The sequence below is a fragment of the Suricata suricatta genome, chromosome 3, assembly GCF_006229205.1.
Source record: "Suricata suricatta isolate VVHF042 chromosome 3, meerkat_22Aug2017_6uvM2_HiC, whole genome shotgun sequence".
Classification (NCBI taxonomy): Eukaryota; Metazoa; Chordata; class Mammalia; order Carnivora; family Herpestidae; genus Suricata; species Suricata suricatta.
The window spans coordinates 64,455,597-64,468,066 of record NC_043702.1 but is presented as its reverse complement, the minus strand read 5'-3'; the positions used below and the strand labels follow the sequence as shown (position 1 = coordinate 64,468,066).

At 36.8% G+C, this 12,470-nt stretch overlaps 1 pseudogene; it reads right to left on the bottom strand.

The window, feature by feature from the left end:
* Nucleotides 1–9,749: 9,749 nt before the first annotated feature.
* Nucleotides 9,750–10,011, bottom strand: LOC115286486 (annotated as a pseudogene).
* Between the last annotated feature and the right edge of the window lie 2,459 nt (nucleotides 10,012–12,470).

The window sequence follows — 12,470 nt, the reverse complement described above, 5'->3', positions numbered from 1 at the left end:
ATTTTCATGGATGTTTACCTTAATGTGTTAACTCTGCAATTAGAATGTAGACTCCCAAGGACAGGGGCTATGTTTTAGATTCCTTTTCGTACCCTCCAGTGCTCACAGCAGGGCATAGAAGAGATAGTCAACAGGAACTTCCTCAGTCGAATGAAGCAGGGGGTGACACCAGCAGGACAATCATGGAGTTAGCAGTAAATTACCTGAGGGGCATCTTTGGGGGAACACCCCTGTATCTAGGTATGTGGAATCCTGATTTCCATTCCCAGAACCTGTTCTTGCCACTCTATGTCACTATTCCAATTTTTCTGTTTTGTGTTTCATTTTTTTCAGGACCCCTGTGAGAGCATTAGTGGGGAGACTAATCCTGAAATATACCTGCATGATTTCCTGTAAATTACTTGATACATTTTTCTCTTCTTTACTTCCTTTGCCCTTATAAATAGCCAATCCTAATGATACTACACTTGATCTTAGCCAAAAGGCTGAGAAGCGATTAGCCAGTCCTAATGATGAGGAGTTTTTGGTTACAATTTCTGTTGAGTTCACAAGTGAGATATTTCAGGTGACATTGTTTCTTAGAAAACTGATGCTTTCAGCGGGAGTTCATGAGAAGGAAAATGGGTATATTTTTCTCTTTCCTGAATTTTTTATTTTCTTAGTATTGTCATTAAACACTTCATTTAACTTGATACTGTACTTTGATATTCTAATACAACCCCTTTGATAGAATTATGGAGGATACATTGGATGGTTTGAGGAGATAATGAAAGGGAAGGCAGAGACTAGTTTAAAAATTACTATTGAATTTCTCCAGGCAAGATCTAAGAGTCTAATCAAGGAGAGAAGGAGAAGAATGGAGGGATATTAAGAGGGCAAAACTGCCAGGATCTTGTGATCAATTGGATATGGTAGGTGAACAGGAAGGAAGAGACTAAGATCACCTCTAAAATCCTGAATGGTTTAAGGAGTCATTGTGAGTACAGGAAATGAAGGAAGAACAGATCTAGGGCAAAGTGAAAGTGTCTGGGTTTATCATGAGCTGTCTGTAAGACATCCAAGTCACGTCAGCAGAGTGTAGGAGATCAGAATGGGGAGTATGGAGAGAGATCCCAGCCACAGTTAAGGATTTGGGACCCATCTGAGCTTGATGGTAGACTTTAAGTGGGTATGAGATGCCCCACATTAAATGACCAATTATGAAAATTTGGGGAAAGCTATTTCTAGGGTAATAAGAGGAAGATGAGCTAGGGAAGCAGTGTCCAGGACTGTGGTTATAAATGCCGAGGGAGAAGATACAGAAAAGGAAGATGTGGTCAAGAGAGCTTAGTTAACAGTAGGTGTGAGAGGAAAGGTAACACTTGAATAATGTAACTAGAAGGCCAGGTTCCAGTGATCCATGGAAATGTCTTGTAGTGAGTTTAGAATACACATTCTGTGGGGGATGCCTGGGTGGCTTAGTTGGTTAAGCATCCAGCTCTTGATTTCGGCTCAAGACATGAGCTCACAGTCTCTGAGCATGGAGCCTATTTAAGACACTCTCTCCCTCTCCTTCTGACTCTCCCCGCTCACAAGCACATGCACACACTCTCTCTTACACAAATAAAACAAAAACAAAACAAAACAAAACAAAACAAAACATGCTTTTGGATTCCCCACAGACCTGGGGTACAGTGTTAAGTATGTAGAATGTACAAAATGAATGCTCTACTTGTTTTTTGTCATTATCTTAAAGTTTATTTATTTGAGAGAGACAGAGATGGAGTGAGGTGAGGGGCAGAGAGAGGGAGACAGAGACTCCCAAGCAGGCTCTGTGCTTGCCGGAGTCCAGCCCCAGCTGGTCCAAGGTCCCCTGAAGGAGGTGAAGGCATCCGCGGAAAATTGGCGAAAATTGGAGGTGAGAGAGCCCGGGGTTTCTTTCTTTCCTGGTTGGTCACCAGTCTGGCATCTCTCTCTTGCCAGGTTTTGTGCCTTTATTTATAGATTTAAGTGTTAACATGATATCAAAAAGTGGAATTTTTACAAATATAATTCTCAGTGATAAAGATGCTTTGAAAAGGGTGCAGAAACAGGTTTTACAGAGGCATTTTTGCAGAACTACTCTAATCACAATGAGGTAGTTTACACATCATAGGATAACAGGATATTCTCACAGAGTGTAATATTTGTTTGAACTGGTAGTAAATCTTACAACTAAGAAGATAGCAGGATGCTTTCAGTGAGAAGCAGATAGCAAACACATTGGTTTATAATAGTAATGCTAAGATTCAGGCATAAACAAGGCTAGGAGGCATTCTATTTGGCTCACAAGAGGAAGAATGTATTCGCGATGGTTAGTAATAGGTGCCCTAGATGTGCCCGCCTTTGCATATGAGTTTAAGTTGTAACTACTCTTACCCATCCTCACAATGGGCACCAATTAGCATATGTATGCGCAGTACTTTATGCCTGGCTCTTGTTTGCTTCTTATTCCTAAATTAGGCTCTTTATGTCCGGACCAGAGTTAATATTACTCTTGTGTTCTTTAACCCCCTTTATTATCCATGTCTTAAGTTTGTGAAGCTCAATAGAAGAGCCTTTCGACAAACATCTGCAGTGCTTTGTTTAAATTCCTCTTTATAGAGGTGGGAATATGCGTCTTCCCACAAGGTATCTGTGTGGGAAATATTGGTCTGACTTGGAACATTGTGAGGCCTAATCAACAGCAACAGGCTTAATTTCACATGAGCAGTAGTAGCAGAAAGAGATGCCAGTTTCCACCTCTCATGGCAGGAGCCATGCACGTCTGCCATTTCCTTACTGTGACTGTGTCATCCAGCAAGGCCCGTGCAGGTCCCAGCATGTGCTACCAGCACAGACCCAGGGCTCAAACATCCAAAACGGTGAGATCATGACCTGAGCCAAAACCAAGAGTTGGCCGCTTAACTGACCAAGCTACCCAGGTGCCCAAATGTTCTACTTGTTGAGCTGAGTTCTGTGACAGTGATCATAAAACCTTACTTATTCTTCCATAGGGAAGGGAAAAAGGATGCACTACCTAGAACTGGGGAATACTTTTCAAACTGCACAGGATCCTCACTCATTCTGATTCAGACCTCTATGACCCCTCACAAGTCTCTCTCCCAGATGGGAATCATTCCATGTAGTTACAGATGATATGGAGGGGGAGGTTTTGAACTGTGACTATTATGGACATGGGGGAAAGAAGAGATAGGAACCATTAAGACACACTCTATAAAGGGTTGATTGTATATATGTTTAATTATGTCAATTTTTGTATGTATGCCTTCCGTCTTTTATAATTGGTGTGTTAGTTGCAAATAAATATGTGGCACTTGCTTTCAAAATATTTTACTGTTTCTCATGTGCTTCATTGTACCAAAATTCAACACATAGCCCTTTGCTAAGAGAGACAGAATAACATGCATCTATGGTTGGATTCAATAAGTAAATATTGAGCTTTAATGAAGAACAAATTAGACATTGTGATTCATTTAAAAAAAACAAGCCAGTCTCATAAATAAATAAGACTTCTTGACTTGCCTGGAGGACTTGTTCCCTACTTTTATAAGACTGACTTCTCAACCCTAATAGATGAAATGTCATTTTTACCGAGTGGACACTCCTGACTTCCCAATCTATAGAATGAACCTTCCCCTTCATTAATTTGTTTCATTACTTCCTGTTCACAATTTCTAATTGTGTACATACTCACCTGTTTGTTTATTTGATTGATTTCTGTCTTGCTCATGATCATGAGCTCCTTGAAAGCCAGCATCAAATTTGTTTTGCAACATCTTCAGAATGTAATGGAGTATCTGGGAAGTAGGGGGCATTTAATAAGTATCTCTGGAGTAGATATATATATGTATGTATATATATATTTCTTGTTCTGTGTGTGAAAACAGTTTGTTTTGTAAATCAGTTAAATTCTACCGTTAGTATTGTTTCCTGTCAAGTAAATATTTTGATGCTGTATCCATTAGCAGCTAGGCTCTTAGTGACAACCAAATCCTTTGTCAAAAGTAAATTCATTAGTGGGATATTGGATTTCATCTAGCGTAAGATTTTCAGGTAAAATATTTGAACCCCTTTAAAGATATAATGATTCAGCATATTTAAATGTTAAGCAGGGCTGATATTTCTCAGTTTCCAACAGATGTTTATAGCTGGATGGCTGGTATCTGTTCTGACTGAGCAGTGTCAGAGAGCTGACTCTTCAGTTATTTTTATCACTATAAATATTACTACAGCAAACATCACTATAGAAATACCACTACAATGATTTTCTTGGTTAGCTTTATTAAAAATAAAATAGGATTCCTGGGTCAAAAGTATGTGATGTTTTCATTTTAATAGATAATATTTTATTTCCTTCTAAATGTTTGTGGTAATTTAGATTCCCAGCTTTGATGTAAATAGCATCTATTTTGCTGCATTCTTGTCAGTACTGGGGTTACTTTTTTTTAATCATTGCTTATCTGAAGGTCATATGCTTTTTTGCTTATATTTGTATATATGATATATTCCAATTATAAAGAATATTTTTATTTCTAACAGAAAGCCTACTTTGTCATCATATTAGTCTTTTAACAGACTGTTGAGTTCACTTTTTACTGTTTCATTTATAATTTTGCACCCATATTTATAAGAGACATTGATCTTCACATTTGCAAACTATTTTTATCATGATTTTACACTTCAGATTATCGTATCTTCATAAGATAGATTAGAGAAACTTTCTATCTTTTTCTGCTGTGTGGAATGGTTTAAATGATAGGCAGATATCTGATCTTTTAAGATTTCAATGGAATTTATTTTAATGTAATTGTTTTAATGTGCTAAAAAGAATGTGAAGGGATATTACATTTGCTAGAATTGAAATTTTTTTCAGATTTCATTTCTGCCCTATAAAAACAAGTAGGGCATAACGGAACAGTTTCCCCTTAGAAAGTACTAAGTCTCAGACAATTTTCACAAAGCAATTTTGTAGGAAACATGAATAAGAACAAACCAAATAAAAACAATTAACACCCCCATCATCTTCTTTACAGAAACAAAATCTTTAAAATGAGCCAAGGAAATGAAACTTAAAGGGAACATTTTAGGATGTTTGAATATAGGGGGTAAATACATGCAATTTCATGATAAGCACAGAGTTGTAGTGATTAATGCTTCACTTGGGATAATAGTGGAGAGTGAAATTGGCTTCTGTTTAGCTCCATTCCATTGAGATTGATAAGAAGTTATTTATTTATGAAATATCTACATCATTGACCATAAAAAATGACCTGATCATAATTGGCTCATTCTCTAAGATCAAAACATATGTCAGCATAAATGTACACTTGGAATCATTTCTCTTATTCGCCCAGTTTGATTTCAATAGCATTTCTTTTGCTTTCTGTTTAATTCAACATTAATTATCCTACTGGCAAGTCCCAGGACTCCTATCCAGAATATGCTGCCTTGTTTATTTTTCCTTTGCCTTGACCAATTAAAACTTCTGGAATCCACTGAGATTTTCATATGATGAAGTTAATTATTTTGCATAATCAGGGAGCAAAATCTATTCTGGTAACAGCTCTATTCAAAATTATCTCCTGAATAGTCACAATCATTCTGTAAAAATACTGCAGTTCTAATAACAAATGTTTGAGTTGATAGTGTCTATCTCTTCAATACTGTACAGCAAAGAATTCTGTGAAGTAAAGACATTAACATAGACAAAAAGCAATTTAAAGTCTGAACAATCGCATAAGGGAAAGTGAGCTCTTCCATGTAGAGTCTTCATAATTGCTCTGAGGCGTATATCCCAATGGAATGTGCATGGATACGCTTTTGAGAAAAAATTATAAGCAAGCGATAAAGGAGTTTGTACCTGTCAGCTTCTCAGGGAGAAAAGACTATGTATCCTTGCATACCTACTTTGTTTAGACAACTGATCAAATTAATTGTGTAGAAGAATTACAGATACCAACAGAGTCCTTGACCGCCCTCCGTGCACCTATTTTTGAGTTTTTTGACTTGAAATATTGGAAATTAAAATTTTAATCAGAGAGATATATGATAATATGTTTGTTGTAGGTTATGAACACAGAATGAAACAAAAACAGATGCAGCTATGGTAGGCTTGAGAGGAGTGTGGAAGTAATAGCAAGTTTCAGAGAAAAAGAAGACATTTTAAGAACAAGATTAAGATACCAAAGGAAGAGACTATGTAATTATTGAAACCTAAAAATTATTAGGTTATAAGAAATATATTTTTCTGTTTTCCAAGGAGTACTAAAAATGCTGAGATACTGCTAAAAACTTTTTTCTATTACTGTTTAGTTTGTAATCTTATATTTAATTATGAAACATGTCTGTAGGTAAGTTTTCTGTTGTTGTAGAGAGTGAGCCAGGTTGTATTTTCTTAATTTTAACTTTAACATGGAGGTAAAACATGCTGAGGGTAATGTGGTGTATTTGTGTTACACAGAGGGACTCAACTCTTATGATTCTGATTCCTATTTCTATATGGTTACTTCTATATTATGTATGTTATATTAACTAATTGACAACATTCTGTACTAATGAGTAGCTTTTTCAGCAGGTGACTATTTAAGATAGTTTCACATTTCTATCCTTCTCTTATGATATTTGCAAAGCTGCCTGCATATTTAGTAAGAAATTATTTAAACTATATAAACCAACTTCCTAAATTGCACACTAATGAATTTAGCTTCCTTTGAAGAAGGCTTTTGTGTTTTGATCAAGACTGTGAAGGTGCTTAAAAAAAGATGTTTAAAAAAAACCACCTCTACAAATAGGGAAAGATTGAGGCTTGCTAATATGGAACCCAGTTCTAGTTGCTTAAAAAAGAAAAGTATGTAGGAAGAGCCTATAATTTTCACTACTATCTTTGGGCTTGGAAAAATGCCCAGGTTAGTGACAAAGGGAACTTTGGGGGAAGACTCTAAATCTACCACACTGTAAGAAAGAAAATGGAAAATCAGATGGATAGTTTCATTAAAAACATAAGCCATGTAAAATCCTCGAGAGTCAAAAGAATAATAGCAGGATTTCTATTGATCTTTCTCCAAATTGAAATATTACTATGATTTAACAATTTAAATTATTTTGAAAATAGGTAGTGATGCAGTGGTGAGCCATTAACTATAGTCACCATTATTATGAATTTGTTCTTGGGGCCAGGTTTCATATACTCCCTGCGGTCCAATCTTGAAACATTATTGTCTTCTCTAACCTTACCCATTTCTTTGAAATGCGATTTTTCCTGCATCCACGTCTCCTTTTTTCAGATGGTATTTTATGATACCTAAGGCACTGCCTCTCATTCTTTAATATACACATAAATTTCCTGAAGATTTTATTAAAACGAGGACTCTGACTCCATAGTTCTGGGAATCTGCATTATAACAAGTTCCTGGCGATGCCGGTGAGGCTGATGCTATTGGCTTAGGAACTGTACTTTGACTAGGAAAGGACTCTAGATACTGCAACATCCCCCTAAATGATTACCACCAGATTGATCTTTCTAGAACACTATTTTTTAAGTCTTTCTTTGCTGGAAAACATTCAGGGATCTATCAAATCTAGTTTAAAGCCCAAACCAAATCGTTTGCTGCCTTTGTAATTTTGAAATAACTTTTTAGTTTTCCCGTCCAGCACGTCCTTTCAAGAATTCTGAGTTTTAGTCAAACCCATCAAATGTCCTTTCTCTGCTGGAGCTCAGTTCGCCCAAGAGGTAGACTTAGTAGGACTGCTGGCTCTTCTCCTCCTTCTCAAATCCACCCAGAAGAACAAGGGAGAGAAAAATGGAGGAAGCCATGAGAAACCTGTGAGTTGAGGGATGGGGGGCAGTTTGAACCCATGTGTAATGTTAGCAGTGCCCTAGGGCAGGAGGCAGCTCAGACTGGTTGTAGGAGGTTAAAATAAAAACTTCTCCCTTGGGGAGCCTGAGTGGCTCAGTCAGTTAAGCATCTGACTTTGGCTCTGGTCATGATCTCACAGTTCCAGGATTCAAGCCTTTCATTGGACTCTGTGCTGACAGCGCACAGCCCCGAGTCTGCTTCGGATTCTGTGTCTCTTTCTCTCTTGCCCCACCCCTGCTCATGCTCAGTCTCTCTCTCTCTCTCTCTCAAAATTAAATAAAACATTAAAAAAACCCCACAAAAAATCAAAAATCTTCTCCCTTCACTTCCTTTGGAATTTGCAGTGCCAGGCTGACCCTGTGCCTGCAGCACTGACACCTGGGCCAGGTATCCCCAGCAGTGCTTGTGGGCAGCTGACCTTTGGACTCGCCATTACTAATCCCTTCCCAAGCCTTGGGGCTGGGAAAGAACAAGGTCTAAGGTCTTATGCCTGTGGTGGTAAGGAATTCAACTGGGCTTTTCTGGTATCATCTTCGTTAGATTTAATTAGCAATGTTCTACCTGCGTTATAAAAAAAAGTTTATTTTTCTGTGTTCTGGAATAATTTAAGCATAATAAGATTATTTTATAATCTGGTAAGGTTATAGGTAGAATTTGCAGGTTTGAGAATTCTCTTGTGAAGCCATTTATTTAATGGGATCAATTTTGATCAACTAAACTTACTGGGAAATTACTCTTTCATTTCTGCATTATTTGCATAGAACTGTACAAAATAATGTCTTTAGTGTTTTAGCTACTTCTCTTTCAGTGATTATTTCTTATTGTGTATATTATGCTCCCTTACCCTTTTTCTCCCTAAATAAGTTACCAAGTGATTTTCACTTCTAAGAACCAACATTTTAACTTATTAATTAATTTCTTATAATTAACATAATTAATTTCTGCTTTATTTTTTGCTATTTCCTTTCTTGTGCTTTACAATGTTTGTGTGTTTGTTTTTCCCAAGGACTTCGGGTTGGGACTTTAATTCATTTCTTTTTATTCTTTTATTTTTATTGATGTAAGTGTTTAAGGCTATGAATTCCTCTTTAGTCACAGCTTTAATCATATCCCATGTATTCTGTTTTTACTGTCTAATTTATATTAATGTTATGCTCTAACCAGAGAATGTTATTTGAATTATTTCTATAGTATGAAAATGAGAATTTCCATGATATATGTGATTAATTAATGTGAATACTCCATACGCCTTTGAGAAGAAGGTATGTAAACTATCATTGGTGGTAAAATTCAATATAGAGTTATAATCAATATAGAGTCATAAGATCACCCTTATTCATGGTGTGAAAAATGTTTTACGTACTTCCTTGGTTTTTGTCCATTTGATTTTCTTGGACTGTGATTGATACGTTAAAGTCTTATATTATTATTTTGTTTTTGACTGTCTCTCCTGGCACTTCCTGGACTTTCTGTTTTATAGATGTGGTGGTGGTGTTCATGGCTATTTAAAAATATCTTTGTTATGAAGTATGACCTTTATCATTTTAACATGTCCTTCCTTGTTTCATTTAATGCTTTTTATGATGATTTATATCTTGTCCAATATCAAGATGTCCACCCTACATTTATTTATTTTTATTAAATTTTTAAAAAATTTGTTGCAACAATTGCACCTTAGATCTACAGATAAAAACTACTCAGCAAAGGCCAATAACCATTTCAGGTATCCTATGTTAGAGCCATATCCAGTACAGTCTTCAGGATCTAGGTTAACTGGTTATTTTCATTATTTCCTGTCATCCACAGTATTAGAAAAACAAGGCATTGTATTAGCTTAAATGAACTGTCCTACTGGTGGCCAAATCCAGTCCCTTATATTCCATATTTGTTCTTTAGCTCTTCTACTTTGTTGATGTAAGTTTTCATGGCATCTTCCTTAGAAGTCCTTTCTAGCTGATTCCAGGCATCTTACTTGGCCTTGCCTTTGAGATCCGACAGCCCAGGCCACACTGTTTGTGTCCTCCGCAGTTGCTTGTTTGTAGCAGCTGTAGGGGAATGGCATCTCATCACCTGTTGACTTGATCTTGGGGTGTTTAATATCCTCACCAGCGTGGTCATACTCAGTCTGAGACATGGCGGCAGGGTTGCAAGGATTCCAGGGCACCCTGCATTTTTAGTATTTATATTTGCCTGATAAAACTTTGTCCAACTCTTTATTTTTAACATTCTTGAACTTCTTTAAGTGTGTCAATAGTATGTAGCCACAGAGGTGGGCTTTACTTTGTGAGTCAATATGAAAATTTCTTTAATGAGTAAATTAAGTTCATTTACATATATTAATATGACTAACATGTTGGGTCACATCAATAATCAACTCATTATTTTTTTATATTTACTTTATATATTGTTATAGTTACTACATTTCACCATGTAGTCGGTTTCCTTGCCTTTTTTTCCCCCAGGGTCTGGAGTAGACAGAGTATTTCATTTGGTTTAGGAAAATTTGTATTTTTTTCCTAATATTTGCCTTTATTACCTTAGTCTCTGTAACTCCTTTTTTAGACTTCTACTAACTGATTTGTCAGCTTAAAAGGATATTATTTTTTTACTATCCAGTAGTTAGTAAATGCGTTTCCTTTTTTCCCTTTTTTTTTTCTCTTCCCATTTCTTTAGTTATATTTTAAAATTCTGGCAGAATATATAACAAGTACAAACTATTCTTTCATCTTTTCTCCCATCTTTATCGTAGTCCTAAATCTGCAATTAAATATAGACATTAAATATCTTCAGTGCTCACCAAAGGTCGTTTTGCTGAAGTTTCTCAACTCCTATCTGGCTGGATGAAGCTCAGCCTCTAGTAGATTCCTAAAGGAAGGCTCATGAGGACTGCATTCTCTGGATTGTTACAGGCTTAAAGTTATTTTGTGTTATCTTGATTCCCTGTGTACAGGTGAGAGATTTGAGTGGTTTCCTGAGATTTCTAGTTTGAGAATGCCGTATTCGGTTGGACAGAGAGTACAGTTTTTCTCTATGAAGAAGCAAGTTGGTGTGTCTTCTGGTCCTGATTCTCTTTGGCTGCTTAGTTTCAACACTTGCTGCTACTTTCCCTTTACCACCTGGCCTCCAAGGGATGCCATGCCCCCCGGGGTCCAAGTGCCCTCCCTTGCCCCCAGAAGCCATACCTTTTACAGGACTGCTACGTCAGGTCCTGTGCATTTTTCTGCCCCTTCCCTTCAGTTCTCCAAGAGCCAGTCAGTGCTCTGATCCAGCAGGTCTTATCTCTTTCTGGCATTTTTCCAGGCCTGCTGGAACTTTCTTCTTCTAAGAGTGATGTTACATCTTGGTGATTTCAGTTGCTTTTGTGTCCCACTCTCCTCTCTGTTTTTGCTCTGGCCTCAGCCTTGGAGTGGTTCTTCAGCTTTGGACGCTTCTACCCTACTTACATATAAATAGAAATTTGTCGCAATCTCTGTCTCCCAGTTATGCTGTAGGCATGGGTGATGAATGGTTTTATTTGCTCCCTTTTTGGAACTGTGTGGTTTTTGGAGAAAGTGAGCAGATATTTGAATTTAGGCAGTTACCTTCATTCTATGGGAACTCCAAGAGCAACAATACCACTTTTTAATTTTAGTAATTTGAGTGTAATTGCATTGCAAGAACTTTGAGGGCACGTCAAATACATTATGAGGCATATAGTAAGTGATAAGTAAGGATCTGATGAAGGAATGTTTTAACAGATATTATAACTCACTTTACTTTAGCAAAAGAGATTATGGGAGAACTCTTCCAATATTTATGGTAAAATGATCATGTCTAAATTTTATTAGTTGCTGACTCAATGGCTTAAGTGTTGCCAGATTACCAGTGATATAATATTATGGAAATTAAATACAGCAATTGTTTGATGCATTTGGATACAATGCATGATGTTAGATGAAATGTTATAATGCATGACGTTAGATGAAACTTTTAGGTAAAGAAAACAAAAGCTATGCCTTGTATTTTCTTTGATTAAAAGAATTGCATATATTAAGGTCTCTACTTCTAGCTACTTGGAAGGATGTCATGTAAAGAAAAAAAATCCACGGAATCTTGCCAATGATTTTGATCAGGGAATGTTGGCAGACTGAACGAAATGTCTGATAAAGTAAATGTTGCCAAATAATTTCAATGTTAATAATAGATAGTTTCTTAAACTTAATTGTGTAGCTTTGTGATGACACAGATATACAGTAAATCAGAAAAGATGCATGAGTACTGCTTTCAGGGGACAGGACTGATGGTGCCTCCTATCTTTCTCTAGAGCAGAAGTATTTATGGTGGTGAGCGTGTTCCATATTTGTGCTGTCAGTGTCTACTACTACATGTAGCAAATGGACTGAGGAACTCAGTTTTTAACTTGCTTATTTTATTTAATTTATGTGGCCACCTGTGGCTCATGGCTACTATCAAACACTGCAGGTATCCAGAGACAGAGAGACATTTGTGAACTCGGGCTTGAAGTTATCCCATTTGGGGGAGAAAAAAGAACAGAAGAGAAATTTGGGTGGCATGACGAAGTGAGGACCATCTGTGTGTTATCTGTTTATCTTC